Source organism: Lycorma delicatula, chromosome 10 (genome assembly GCF_047948215.1).
Source record: "Lycorma delicatula isolate Av1 chromosome 10, ASM4794821v1, whole genome shotgun sequence".
Classification (NCBI taxonomy): Eukaryota; Metazoa; Arthropoda; class Insecta; order Hemiptera; family Fulgoridae; genus Lycorma; species Lycorma delicatula.
This window is the reverse complement of record NC_134464.1, coordinates 44,801,292-44,816,338: the sequence shown is the minus strand read 5'-3', so window position 1 is coordinate 44,816,338 and position 15,047 is coordinate 44,801,292. Positions and strand designations below refer to the sequence as shown.

General features: G+C 28.5%; 1 protein-coding gene and 1 long non-coding RNA gene across 2 annotated transcripts in view; one reads left to right on the top strand and one right to left on the bottom strand.

Annotated features, from left to right (window-relative positions):
* Nucleotides 1-15,047, top strand: part of LOC142331720 (protein PALS1-like) — a 651,443-nt gene that overhangs the window by 139,337 nt on the left and 497,059 nt on the right. The window lies entirely within an intron of this gene.
* The window catches only part of LOC142331733 (uncharacterized), a 47,539-nt gene continuing 39,495 nt past the window's right edge, over nucleotides 7,004-15,047 (bottom strand). Inside the window, exon 2 of the long non-coding RNA XR_012758073.1 lies at nucleotides 7,004-7,359. This is a non-coding gene — a long non-coding RNA (uncharacterized LOC142331733). The remainder of the gene's footprint in view (nucleotides 7,360-15,047) is intronic.

Here is a 15,047-nt window from a genome sequence, read left to right as displayed (position 1 = left end):
TCTCTATATAACTATATTTGATCTCTATATAAATTTTCTACTGCTATCCGTAAATTTCTGCCTGTGTTGTGAAAATGACCGTTCTTTTGGTTATCCGACTTGAGTAAACATCTTTACCGTCACGATAACAGTCGCGCAAGCATACATTGGTTTTATTTAGTTCCCAATCATTTTGTAGCGCTGGAGTAAGTTTCAGTATTGAACACTTAATTGTATTTTACGCCATTAGGATCCTTTATCCAGTTATATAGAGATCAGTGGTAGTGAGTCATTGCGGTGAGCGAGTTTAAAATTGATGTTTGTGTGTAGGGTACACTCGTTATTTTTAATAATTTCATCGAATTACAATTATAATAATTTAATATTTTTACAAACAAAAAATTTGTTTTAATTTTAAATTCAATAAAAAGTATCTCTTTTAGTTTTCTCATTTAGTTTCATTTTTACGAATAAATTTATACAAAATAAAATAACAAAAAATCCGTCTTCTTACGCAGAACTTCACAACAATTTTTATTTAATAGGTTTTAATGAATTAAGTTATTAAAGGTGTAGATCGAAAGTGTTGTGTATATGTAGTTGAGTCGATACTAATTTAAATCGTTCAAATATTATTAATTTTTAGATAAACAAATAATTTATATTATATGAGTGGTAGAATATTATATAAGTAAAACGTTTGAAATTCTCTCCATTATACATACCAGGTTCAAAGTATGAAATTAATATAAACCGATCTAGTTTGTAAATTATTCAACTCGCTGGCGCGTGTAGAATGCGTGTGTACTTACAATCGTGTGCAAGCATATACGACGGAAATGTTATTCATAATTGCTCATAGGAAACCTATTAATTTAACTAAATTATTGTTGAAAGTTTAACATGTATGACGAAGTGAGTTACACATTTATACATTTACCTTCTATAAAGCCTGTCACATTGAAGGTCAACAAACTTTAAAATTATCTGATTTCATAATGAAACCTTAAAAAAGTTTTTAGTGTTAATTCGATTTCAATTTTATCTATATATATTAATTCGTGTCTGTAAACGTTTTTAATTATCTAGTTATTTATCTTTTTGTATACATATTCATACAATGTGGCATGCAAGTCACGACGAAATTAAATAAACGATAAATTTTACTTCCTTGTACGAAGTAAAGGAATTATTGTGATCGGGAAAAATTTCGGTTTTCAGATTTCAACGGAAATATTCATTTTTAACATCCGTGAATCCATTTTACTAGTTACGGCGTGACGTCTGTACGTATGTACATATCTCGCGTAACTCAAAAATTATCAAGCCGTAAGATGTTGAAAGTTTGGATTTAGGACTGTTGTAACATCTAGTTATGTACAACCCCTTTTGATTGAAATTGACTGGTCCAAAAGAGTCGTAAAAAGCCCAAAAAATTTAGATTTTGGACTTTTTGTTAATTACAGTAACAAACCCGCATTGAGAGTTTTTCAACGATATATCAAGTCGTACTTATTTTCATTGGTTCCAGGGTTATAACCAAATAAAATTTTAATTAATGAAATATTTTGATATTACAAGGGGAAGGCACATCGGTTCGAATAGAACTTCATTTCCTTTTTTTTTTTAATTTAACTATATTGATTTATTAATAATTATTAGCCTGTGATTGTAAAAAAAAGATATACAATAAATAATAATTCAATAACAAAATAAAAAATAAAATAAAAAATGAAATAAATTCAGAAGTTATTAGTGAAATAAAATTTTACGTACTTTTAAAAATGTGTATATGTAATTTAATAGGCATTATCACTTATGTATATATGTAATAGATTTGGTGAAACATCTGATTATTTAATATTAATTGAAAACTCAAATTTAGAATCGTATTATTTTTGGATTTTCTAGTATAATTTTATTAAATTATTGAGGAATTTCTGTTTAATTTTGGTCAGAATTAATATTTGTAACCAGTATACAGGAATTAACTAATCAGAATATTTTAATTATTATTAATTTCTACTTATACGACACATCAGAAATTTAAACTTTTAATCAGCAGCTCACAAAAATATGAATAATAACAATCTAGTAGTACGAGTAATAAAAGGACTTTTATTTTATCTTAATATTTCATGTAAAATTGTTGAATTAATATAATTGTATATATATTTGATGTTAATAAAACTAATATTTCAGTAATTTTGTACTGTCCACGTTATTAAAGAATTGGAGGATCGTATCTCACTTTCAAATGAAATAAATTTATTTTTTCCAGCACTTCATTGCAGGAAAAAATGTGTATATATAATTTAATAGGCTTACAAGGAAGTCATGTGGTGTCCATATCAGAATTTTTTGTTTATCAATTATTTGTTTTTTATTTTAGTATTTCATAAAACCTATATTGGAAATTTGTTTTTATTGTACGTAGAAAATCACGTCTTTTTTAATTGATATTTATTAATAAAAATGAGTTTTTTATTGCACTTTTCATAAGCTTGTAAGTTTCTCTGGTTATAAGGATATAATTTCTTCAGGAATATTTTCCTCCAGTTGTTGGATAGTCTACGGTTTATTTATATACACCTTCTATTTTAGATATCCCCACAAGAAGAGGTCAGGAATTGTCAAATCAGAAAAGCATGGCAACTAATTGTTTGCAAATCTCCTCAAAATCAGTCTCTAAAAATTTCTCATACAAGTCGAAATTTGGTTTCAGCAGTATAGCATGTATGTGTAGCATACATATTGATAAATGCATATTTCATGTTTATTCTTCATAAAAGGATATACAACATTTTTCATCATATCCGGATAAAGAGGCCCAGTGATCATAACTGCATCTATTTTCATTATTTGAAAAAAAAGTCCAATAATTTCTGCTGAGGTAACGCCCTATCAAACTGTGTATCAAACAGAAGGCAGTTACTTTTATACGGATTTGAATACTAGATCGTGAATACCGGTGTTCTTTGGTGGTTGGGTTTCAATTAACCATACACCTCAGGACGAAGTCGAAGTAGTACACTGCGGTGTTTCCGGAGGCTAAACAGAAAAGGGAGAATGGTTCATGTTGGTGTACAATTCGTAGATTTTCGATGCTCCATATTCTGAAATTACCTGTTTACAAACCCGTTTACATGAAAATGCGCTTCATCAGACACAATCAAATTATTAATAAATGTTTGTTCTTCCTTAGCGAATCGCTGAAATCGTATTGCATAGTCTAATATTTTCTGATAATCGGAAGATGTTGAGCCCATACCGGTTAAATTCCGGGTAAATTCATTTTACACGGCTTGCATCTTTTTTATGTAAAGTTCCACTTACCAATAATTTAAAAATATATTTCCAAGTATTTTCGGAGCTGCTACTCCATCATCAGGGATTTCTTATGATAATTCAAAATTCATATGTCATATGCATAATATACTTAAATTAAAATAGTTACGTTCATAACAGTCGGTCGTCAAAGAATAAAAAATAATTTATACGTCAATAAGACTGTAACGCCTAGTACATAAGATGTTTTAATTTAAATATATTATACATATGACATATGAATTTTGAATTAAAATCTTATAAGAAATCCCTGATGATGGAGTAACAGCTTCGAAAGTACTTGGAAATATATTTAAACATTTTTGGTAAGTGGAACTTTAATTCATACAATTGTATTAATACCAACGGTGCCAAATGCTTAGAAAATTGCATCTTTTTTCGTGAAAAAAGTTACAAGCCTTCTAAAATGTGCTGTAATGACATATAAGCTATACCAAGTTGAACTGATCGTCAATCGAGTTGGTGCTTCCTCGATACTTTCTTGTACTCGTACAATGTTTTGAATTTATACTAGCTAAATGTGCTTGCCACCAAGTAAAAGATCACTTACTCCATCCTACCTGTCGAAAACGGTGGGCAATGTGTCAAATCATTGTTTTTTCGAAGGACGATTTCTTATTTTGAAATGAAAACTGTATACACGTTACGTCTTAATTATTGATTGGTGATTTTCGATATAAAATACAAATATTTTGGTTAATTGGGCGATTGTGAATTTCTTCATCATAAATTTCCCTAGGAAAAAAATTTATAAAAGAAAAAAGTTATAAAGAAAACATTATGAGGTGTAAATTCCATTGTAACTTATGAGACACCCGATATATACACTATGACAAATTTTACTTTTTATCAAATACATAGATTTCAATTATTAATTTTTATTTTATTGGTTTTTTTTATGACGCAATAAACAGTTTTTCGTTGCAATTTTACGTAAACATTTTTTTATAAGCGATTTGAAGTTTTTTTCAGTTTCAAAAGATTTATTATCCCTTGGATCAAATTAGTCAGTTGTTTTTGACGTCAGGAATATGAAAGCGAAACGTAAGATATAACTCTACCGTAATAAGATTTCCTCATTAGACCAGTATTGTCTCCTTTTAAATAAGAAGGTAAATTACAATAATTATTAATTACCAGGAAATCTTATTATAGTAATAAAATAAATTATACATTTTATTACCAACTCTTATTAATTAGTAATAAAATTCATCTCATATTAAATGCATTAAAAAGTACAATATATGTCAGAAATATTTTAAAACACTACTCTTAAATTAAACGCACAAAAGGTAAAAAATAATTTTAGGACATCTCTATGTGAAAGTCACAGCTTCAAATGCAAGATGAATGGTCTAAAGGTGGGGAGCTCATTTCAAAGTACAAATCTTTGCTCTCCACTTTTTAGGCTATTCATCACGCATATGAAAAAATTGGCAAAAACATCAAATTTTTAATTTGAAGCTATGACTTTCACATAGTCTTACATATCACCATCAAAACTTGTCAAATCCATTGTGATACTGTCCTAAAATTATATTTTACCTTTTAGTGCGTTTAATTTAAGAGTGGTGTTTAAAAAATGTTTTGACATATTTTTTATTTTCTATTTTAGTGTATTTAATATGAGTGGTTTTTAAAAACAAACTATATACTTTTTATTTTCTACTTTTTAATCTTCATAAGTTTATACTTTACAGCTGCGCTAGCGCACAGGTTTTAACGATCTTTCGAAGTTTTCATGCTTCCAGTTTCCAATACCGCTGACAAGAGTATAGGCAGCTTTAAAAGTTAATATGTCTAAAAATTGGAAAAAATTATGTAAAATTGGAATATGTAAAACAAATTGTTAGGGATGTTGGCTGTAGGGGGTATACCGAAATGAAACGACTAGCACTAGATAGGGAATCTTGGAGAGCTGCATCAAACCAGTCAAATGACTGAAGACAAAAAAAAAGAATTCATTATTAAGGGTTATTTAAAAGTTATTAAGGGTATTTATTTTAATTTGGCGCAGACGTTTGTAAATTATCTTTTCGAAGAATCCTTAGCCTGAGATAAATGTAGCTGTCACTTTTTTATTACTAGTATATTTTAAAGACAGTTTCTGTTAATTAATATGGTTTAATAGTTTTATAAATATTTATTTCATTGTTTATATTAATTTGTGAACAATTTTTAAAATCAGAATTAAAGTTTATAAAATCTTTTTGGTTAAGTTATATCTATTGGCACATATATTTTTTTTATCCCACTACATTATATTTTACATATCTTATGATTTTTATTTCTTTATCCTTTCAAAATATAGTACACACTTGGGATTAATAAATCGTTAAATTTATCGTCAGTAATGTAGCGATAATGTGTTAGAGGTTATAAAACACATAATATCATTGCTTTTTGCAACATTCTACAAATTATCTCTGCACATAACAACCTATCTATCTAGTTACAACGATCTAATGTTGTTTGATTGGATGCGGTATTTTCTTTTCTTTTTTTTTTTAATCATTATTAACAAACGGTACGTAATAGTAGTTTTATAGTGTACATTATTATTGTTTGTAGGTATATCGATAAGTAACGGGAAAATATATACCTGGGTATTAATTTTATCTCAATTTATTTTAACTGGAGAATTCTTGTTACGTTGATTTTTCTTCGTATTTGTGGTAACTCTTCTTTCCTCTTTCTTCTTATTCTTTTTATTTCTTAAAGAGAACTCCATAAAAGATAAAGAAGTATCTTTACTATTCTATCTCACTACTGGCCTTCCTAAATAACGATGTGTTTCAATATAAACAAATATACTGTTTTGGACGTATATTTTCAGACTTTCTTATCATGTAATATTGCTAATTTATTTGATAATAATCAATTTTTCTATTAATTAAAACAATATATAAATTTACTTATTCTATTAAAATTTCTATCCGAACAAGAAATATTTGAAACCTTCTCAACTTAAGTGTTTTTCCTTTAACAATTCTTTTTCATTGAAAAATCGGAATTGATATCAACTATTTTTGTATTATACAACTGTTTTCATATTTTATAGGGTTTTTTTATGTGGTCAGTTTTATTACGCCACTTATTAAAAACATGTGAATATTATAATTTTTTCACTAAAGTATTTATTACTTGTTAGTTTTCTACGATAATAATAACATCTTAAAACAGTCTTAGTCTATAATAGTCTTAAATTTATAATAGATTAGTTTTTCTATTATAAATATTCTCATTTTGAGATTTTTAAATCTCAAAATGAAAATTTTTTAATGTCAATCGTACAGTGTTCTGAAATTAGGGCAGATCCTGTCACGGCTGCTGCTCTCCACCTTGTTCTGTTCTTTGCTACCTCTTTGATTCTTTGATTGTATAGATCTAGTAATAACAATTGTCCGTCTCTCCTTAGTGCTTTGAACAGTTTATTATTTTATCACATCTCTCAGCTTTTTCTTTTCTATGTTAAAGAGTCAAAATATTCTCATTTTGATTAAAAGTATCAAGCCGTATAAATATCCTGAAATATAAAAGAAGTCAAATTAAATTAGCACAGCTAATCACAAGAACAACATGAATTTTTTGTTAGGCGTACAAGGGAAGATTTCTCATTCCTTTCATAGGTAATCTCAGTATGCTATTTTTAATCAGGATTCCAATTCTTTTGATGTATAATAACAATAATAATGCTTTATTTCCAATATTTCATTTTAGAATATATTATTTACAAATAATGATTACAATATATAATCCACAACATATAATTAACAAACATTCTACAGCTTAATTTTAAAATCGCCAGATGGAAATTTGGCGTATTAAAATAAGATAAAATAATACTGTCAATGAAACAAGAACACTACTTAGTAATGAGTAGAAATATAAACAGAGATAAAATATTACTAAATACAAAATAATAGTTTTACAAGCGATTCCTTCCCTTTGTACACTGTAGGGTTTGACTGTATTTGTTTGAAGGAAGAAACAGACTACCAACTGCATCTGTCTTGAGTTGCTTTACATACACTGTAATCATAAGAATTATTTAGAAACAAATAGCATAAGTAGAGAAATTAATTTACTTTTTCTTTAGAAAATAAGATATTAAATACATTGTATTTTATCCAGTCAGTAGTTGAAATTTCAAATTTAAATAAACACATAGTGTTCATGAATGGTTCATTCATTCTGTGCATACTGATTTGAATAAAAGTTATTTATTTAGAGTTCACGCATTATATTTATTATCAACGACTATACACTAGATTTTTTTGGGAGGGGGAGGAGCGCCCTCTACGTCTGTTATTCTATGAATATACTATTGGTCGTAGTCATAGCAATAGACCCCACCATTGAGTGCGCTTTTGTCCATACAATATTGACGCTCGCGTCTCGGCCTTACACCCGGAGGTCTCAGGTTCGAATCCCGGTCAGACATGGCATTTTTTACACACGCTACAAATCATTCATCTCATCCTCTGTACAGTAATGCTTAACTGCGGCCCCAGAGGTTAAAAAAAAAGAACAAAAAAAAAAAAAAAAAAGATATTGACGCTCTGGTCAATCATCTTAAAGCGTTTATTTGTGGTGTCATTTACAATTCGGCTGCAAAATGTTTTATATATTTCACCCATTGTAAGCTTGAATACGGTATTCTTTGTAGAATTAATGTAAAAGGACATTTCTGAGCGTAAAAGAAAACTAAAATGGTGTTCTTTTAAGGTATTCAGATGAAATTGTAATAAATATTTTTAACTGAAAAAAGAAACATTTTTAAATGAATAGTTTATATCTTTATTTTTAAATTTATAAATTTTGAATCGTTTCGATTTATAAATGGAATCAATAATATAACATGGTAATAGTTACACTGGCATTAATAAGAGTTTAATTTTTTATTAAATTAGATTCATAAAACAATTATTTAAATTATATTAAACAAAGGAGCAATTGTAAAAGGAGGTAAAATTGACATTTTAATAAATGTCAATGTCATGTTGTATTGAAAACAATCCAAGCATATTTTATTACATTATTGTTATTTTGTCCCTTTAAGATAAAATTTTAATTTAATTTGGTTGTTTTTAATTGATAATTTTCAATAAAACAAAAATTTTTATAAGATTAAATAAAGCTTTATTCAGTATTCTTACGTTCTAAAAGTAATTGTTAATACTCATAAATGATAATTAAAGTACAATATTATATTTTTAATAGAGTTTTCAAGACATCTTACGAATAATATATCAAACAAGATTATCGTCATGTTGTTAACAAAGGATTAATTTTAATTCTAGTTCAAAATTTTTCCTTCATAAAATCGATGAATGTATAGTTTTCTTTTTTTATCAAATCTAAATTGAAATCTTCATCCGATTTGCCAATCTCCATGGCGGAGTGGTAACGTCTCAGCCTGTCATCCGGAGGTCCTGGGTTCGAATCCCGGTCAGGCATGGAATTTTTCAAGCGTTACGAATTTCCTTTCTCATACAGCATAATGACTAAAGCAATCGATCGATGTCACCCATCATTTTACAAAAAAAAAAAATCTTCATCAAAAATAAAAGGGAATTTTGTCTTTCTTGTAACTCGTCAAATAAATCTGCTGTTTTTCATGTAAACAACAGTAAATTAACGATTAACTTTTAATTTATTGTCAAATAATATCTGATGATATTTTCTTTTTCATTTTTAGTTAGATTTCATAAAAAAAGCTACTACTTATTGTAATGGGTACCATGATTTAACTTCCGGAAAATTTCGACATATCTTCGCGTTTCACATCCTCCACACCCCAAAATCATCGTTAGTTCAAACGTTTATATATACATATATATATTTCTCTTTCTTGTGGACACAAAAACTGCCGTAATATTGCGCTAATCACTTTCAAATTGTTCCTTAAAAATAGCTCGTCCCAAAATGTCGGTCGAGTTTGTTAATGATCAAAATCGGACATGTAAAAGTTATTTTTGTTTCATATCATTCAATCTTTCAGTGGCCATTTGGACACTGAATATTTTGAATTTTCTTGTAACCCTTTTTTGTACTTAATTTCAATATATGATTTTTAAAATATATTATATCACTTTTAAGTAGTATAGAATCTTCAAAGTGTTAACTGATCACCTTAGATCATCATAATGGTTTGCTAAATTGAGGGAGAAGATATTTATTAATAAAAGAATGATAGTAAATTAAATGGTTTTTTTTTTATTAGCTAATACGATAATTTTTTAAAAGTTGTAATTAGTAAGTAAATATTTACTATTAATATTTTAAGTTATTATTAAGTCTAATAATTGTATTAGATAATACTTCATGTTTTAAAAAGACTACTTTCTTTCCTTGACAAATGGAAATTAGGAAATTATTTTCATTCGATTTTTCCATATTTCTTCATTATTTATTTTACTCACAACCACATGCACGTGCGCACAGAAATAATTATAAAAACTTTTACATATAAGAAAATTTCACCGACAGTTATTAAACATAATTATTAATTCTTCTTAAGTTTTTATGATGTTTTTTTCAAGATAATTCAACTTGATGCTAAATGGACAGATATTTGGATATGGGTTTAATAAAAAAACAGTGAAGCAACGGAGTTCTTTAGCCCGTTACTCGCAACCTGTTACCCGGGACCCTGAGGGACCTTTACAAGTAGTGGTCAAACCTGTCCTTAACATCTCTTGTTCTCCTTTCTGTATACTATATTATAACCTAACGCATAAGAATCGTCATGATATTCCGTTTTTATCTATCATATTTTTCATTTTAAACCATCCATTATTATCACGTTATCTTTTCTTTTTTTTCTTTCTATCCGATTTAAAAAAGAATAATTCTTCACAATTGGATCCTATAATTACTTCTGGAACACCTGTTCCAATAATAATTAAACTAATATCCAGTGTGTTTCTCCCTGCTTCGTATGTATATGTATATTTTTTTTTGTGTTAATCAGCTTGTGTATATTTTATATTATTTAAGTTGGGGTTCATCAAATATTTATAAAAAATATATATATTTTTTTGTAATTTTCCTTAAGAATACGTTGCAATCTAACTAGTGAACAATGAGCAATCCTCCCGAGGCCCAATGAGATAAGGATTTCTGAGATGAGTGGTTAATTGAACCCCAACCACCAAAGTACATCGGTATCCATTATCTAGTATTCAAATCCGTATAAAAACATCTAGGATTTGGACGTAAGAACCTTCGATTTCGAAAATAGCGGTTAAACATTGATTTGAGACGACGATTTATCTACTGAACCATCCCGGTAGGCTAAAAAAATATATATTTAAAAAAATTATCAACATTTTAGCTGAATTATTAAAATTATTAAAAAAACTGTTAAGCAATAATCTGTATTATGCAAGCTTTCTTACATTATCAAATGACCTTTACAGCCTGTTTTTAGCATTAACAAACCTACGCTGAATATAAATGCTGCTACTTTTACTATGTAGTTTGTATGTTGCAAAATTAAAGAAATAATAATAGTTAAAAAAAAAGTGATAACAAAGTTTTAATACATACCTCGTATTGGTTATCCATTCTTATTTAGTGGAAAAATAACGGTGCTAAAATAAATCAAATAAGTTTAAAAAATTCAAAAAATTAATATTTTTAACTTTTATCAGCTCCCTCATCCCCCCCCCCAAACAGTATTATATTCCAAATGTTTTTTAGGGGGGGTAATTTGCACTCCTACTATGCCTAGTAGATCTGTTAATTTAAAAAAATAATAAGTTACTTTGTTATTAGATTTAAATTATACTGTATAATTTTAATTATACTGTATACCCTATTTACGGGTGCCTAGGTAGTGTCGGGCTTGCTAACAGGTTCCGCAAGGTGTTATTAGGTGCGTATGTGTTCCTGCGCACTACCGACTAAATCTCCATCTCTGGTTACCCACCCTTCCTGGTACAGCTGGTGTGCATTACTTCAGAAATGTGGGGAATACGCCCTCACACACATTCAGACACCACAGTCAATGACACCCACCTCACACCCACAAGATACCAAACATCAGACTAAAAATGTTGTGGAGCCCCTACCCTATGTCTTTCAAGTTAATAAGGTTCTAAGGTTTAAATCCTAACAAATAATTTTAAAAATAAGGATTTTAGATGTCCCAACAAGAAGAGGTCAGGATTGTAAAATCAGAGGAGCGTAGCAGCTAATTGTTTGCAGATCTCCTCCAAATTAATCAGTCCACAAAGTTTCTCTTACAAGTCGAATTGTGCTTGCAGTAGTATGACATAGCTGCTACATATTGCTAAATGCCTATTTCATGTTAATTTTTCATAAAAGAACATACAACATTTTCCACTATATCCAGATAAATAGAACCAGTGATCGTGACTGCATCTATTTTCATTTTTTGAAAAAAAAATCCAGTAATTTCTGCTGACGTAACGCCGTATCAAACTGTGTACTTAGCAGAATGCGGTTCATGTTGGTGTTAATTTAAAGGTGTTTAAAGGCAGTTATTTTTATATGGATTTGAATACTAGATCGTGGATACAGGTGTTGTTTGATGGTTGGGTATTTTTTACTACACATCTCAGGAATGGTCGACCTGAGACTGAACAAGATTACACTTTATTTACATTCATACGTATCAGCCTCATTCTTCCTCTGAAGTGATACGTTACAGTGGTTCCGAAGGCTAAACACAAAAGGGGAGATATAGTTTTATGTCATTGTGTTACAGTGGGGCGGGAGAGGGATAAGTAGTAAGATAATGTAAAGTACGAGTAAATAGATATCTAAGCAATTGTGTAATGTTCATCAGTTATTGTAATTATATTTTAAAAACTTTGAAATTTACCATAATATTTCTCGCTGCAGTAATTTTGGACCTAATGACAGCAAAATAACCTACTGTTGACTACTATAGGAGGCATGAAATTTCCATTCAGAATGTAATTTCTAGTTTTCTTATTTTAATTTTAATTCATGTTTCTTATTCTTTAATTCCATTCAGTTTTTATTTAGTTTATTTTAGGGCTCCGCGGAGCTCATATTGGGAACCATTGTTACGTAATATAAAAAACCGGTATGTTAACACCCCTATTTTTTGAAGGGTGCCTACGGGCCACGTAAGAAATGGAAAGGGCAAAACACTACTCTTAGGATAATGATTTTTATTTTAATAATTAATTAAACAAAAATATTGTATAATTGATAAAACTTCTGTTTAATAATCCTGTTATAATTAATTTTTGTGTGATAGAGACTGGTATAAAATTATTTAAAATTTATTGTTTGTAAAAATGAAATTTGTGAACTTAAAAAACCGTAAAATTTCTTACAATATTTACAAAAAGTAAAAGAAATTGTTAGTATAGTGATTTTTAACGCAGTATATAAAGATTTAATACACGTTAATATATTTTTTTTCTTCTTTTTGTTATAAAAATATTTAAATTTATGTTTAAAAAATATAATATTTTGTTATTGGTATTAACATAATCCATTTATTTACGCTTCAATTACCACTGAATTAAGTTTAATGTTGCATTAAAAACTGTTTGCATTATTTAAAAAATTTTAGCTTCTATAAAAAATAATAAAATATTTAAATCGTTTTATTTTATGTAACTAGCAATAGATTTTATATATATATATATATATATATATATATATATATATATATTGTTATAATTTTTATTACTGATTAATTATTTTAATTATCTGCATGTTTCAGGTGAGTTTCTTGTTGTCAATCGATAACCGTAAGTTGATAAATCTATTTTATACATAATGTTTTTGTTTTAATTTTACTGCGTATAAAATGACCAGGATGTTGTGTCACTACTAAAGTGAAATTTATCCTTACATACATCATTGCGGTGGTTTTCACTTGAAATTTCTTCTGAAAGTGTACACACTTATTCACAGTCAAAAATATTTAGAGAGGTATGGTACTCAGCTTTGACATACGCATTAACCGCCGCCAAAATGTACTAGTATATACTAGTTTTCTGATTTTTTGAATCTGTTACCTCTAATTTCACTTTTATTTTAATTTGAACGAAATTTTTAGAAAGGTTAAGATGGTAATCATTTCATTTTGATTAATTTAAACGTAATGATTTGTTCACTATATAATAGTAAAGTAAATTGATAAAGTTTTAACGTCTTTAACAATGAAATAGTACAAATTAGATTGTGGGTACTGGGTCAGTTTTCAGTGTTTTAATTTAATGGTATGATTTGCAATCCTTTATCGTTTAGTGATTTAAATTACTTATTATTGTTGTCCTTAACAATCATTTTATATAAAATTTTTATATACATAAAATAAAATAACTGGTCGACCCTATTTGTTCATCATCACGCAAATATTATTCGACAGATTTTTAAAAAAAAGTTTACCTTTAGAGGTCGGTCATTATCTCCAATTAGAATTATCACGATTTCCTAATGAGGGCTAAGGGAATTAAGATATTCATTAAAGAAAAAAATAATCTGTTACCATGGTAACAGAAATATAATGAAGTAAAAGATTAATTTTTTTTTCTCTAATGAATATCTGTAAAATATTTAATATTTTAAGTAATTTTATGGGTTTTGCTTATTTGTCCTGTCGATATTGAATTGTGAAAAGTTAAAAACTATGACGTCAAGAAAGAGAAGTAATCTTTTTTATTACTCAAAGTCTGGTAAAAGAATGAGGGTATCTCGGTCCTCTGAAACAGCTGAATTGCGTGATTCTCAGTTGCTGCTGACCGAGAGTGATGCGCTTAGACTCGAGCTGTAGCTTCGTCTACAGCAGGAGCTTATCAGAGCTTCTACGGCGAAAACGAGGAAAACTTTGTAAAAAAGAGAGCTTTTCAGGCTTAACTGTTATTTATCAGTTATCTCTCCCCAACCATGAGAATTTAGTGGAGGTCCAGACGGCGTACTCTCTGGCTACAATATATGTATTTTTGTATGTGTTTGTATAAGTGTATGTGCATGTTTTAGTAAGTGAATTTTAACCATTTTTGAATATTAAAAATAGGATAAAACTTTTTTTTAAATTAATATCTTAATGTATTGTAAGTTTTGATGAATTTTGGCTCTTCACAAGATTATATCAAAACGTATTGTAATGTTACGTAAATTCTGATTTCCAAAGCTAATTTTTTTCTGTATTTTATAATTCAGCATCTAAACGTATATAAAATCTAAAATTGTTAAGTGAAATAACAGATTTTGTTGGACCGTAGTTAAGAACCATATTGTCGATAAATAAATCATAAAGTATGATCAGTAGTTATTTTTTAGATTTAAAAAAATTATATAAACATGTATAGCCAACCTCTGTGGCAAGTAGGTAGCATCTCGGCATTTTGTGTGGAGGGTCCTGAGTTCGAATTCCGGTCACACATGCGCTATCAATTTCCACCAGGCTAATGACCGTAGCTGTTGATATCTACTTGTTCATATAAAAGAAAAAAAAAATTTATTGCTTTTTAATAAATTATACTTGCCTCAGTGGCGCGAGTGGTAGCGTATCGAACTTTCATCCGGAGGTCCCGGGTTGAATCCCGGTCAGGCATGTAATTTTCAAACCATTCATCTCATCCTCTGAAGCAATATCTAATAGTGGTCCCGGAGGTTAAACAAAGAAAAAAATAAATTATACTTACATAATAGTGCTGAAAGTTACCTTATTATATAAATGCTAGTCGTATATTGATTTAATA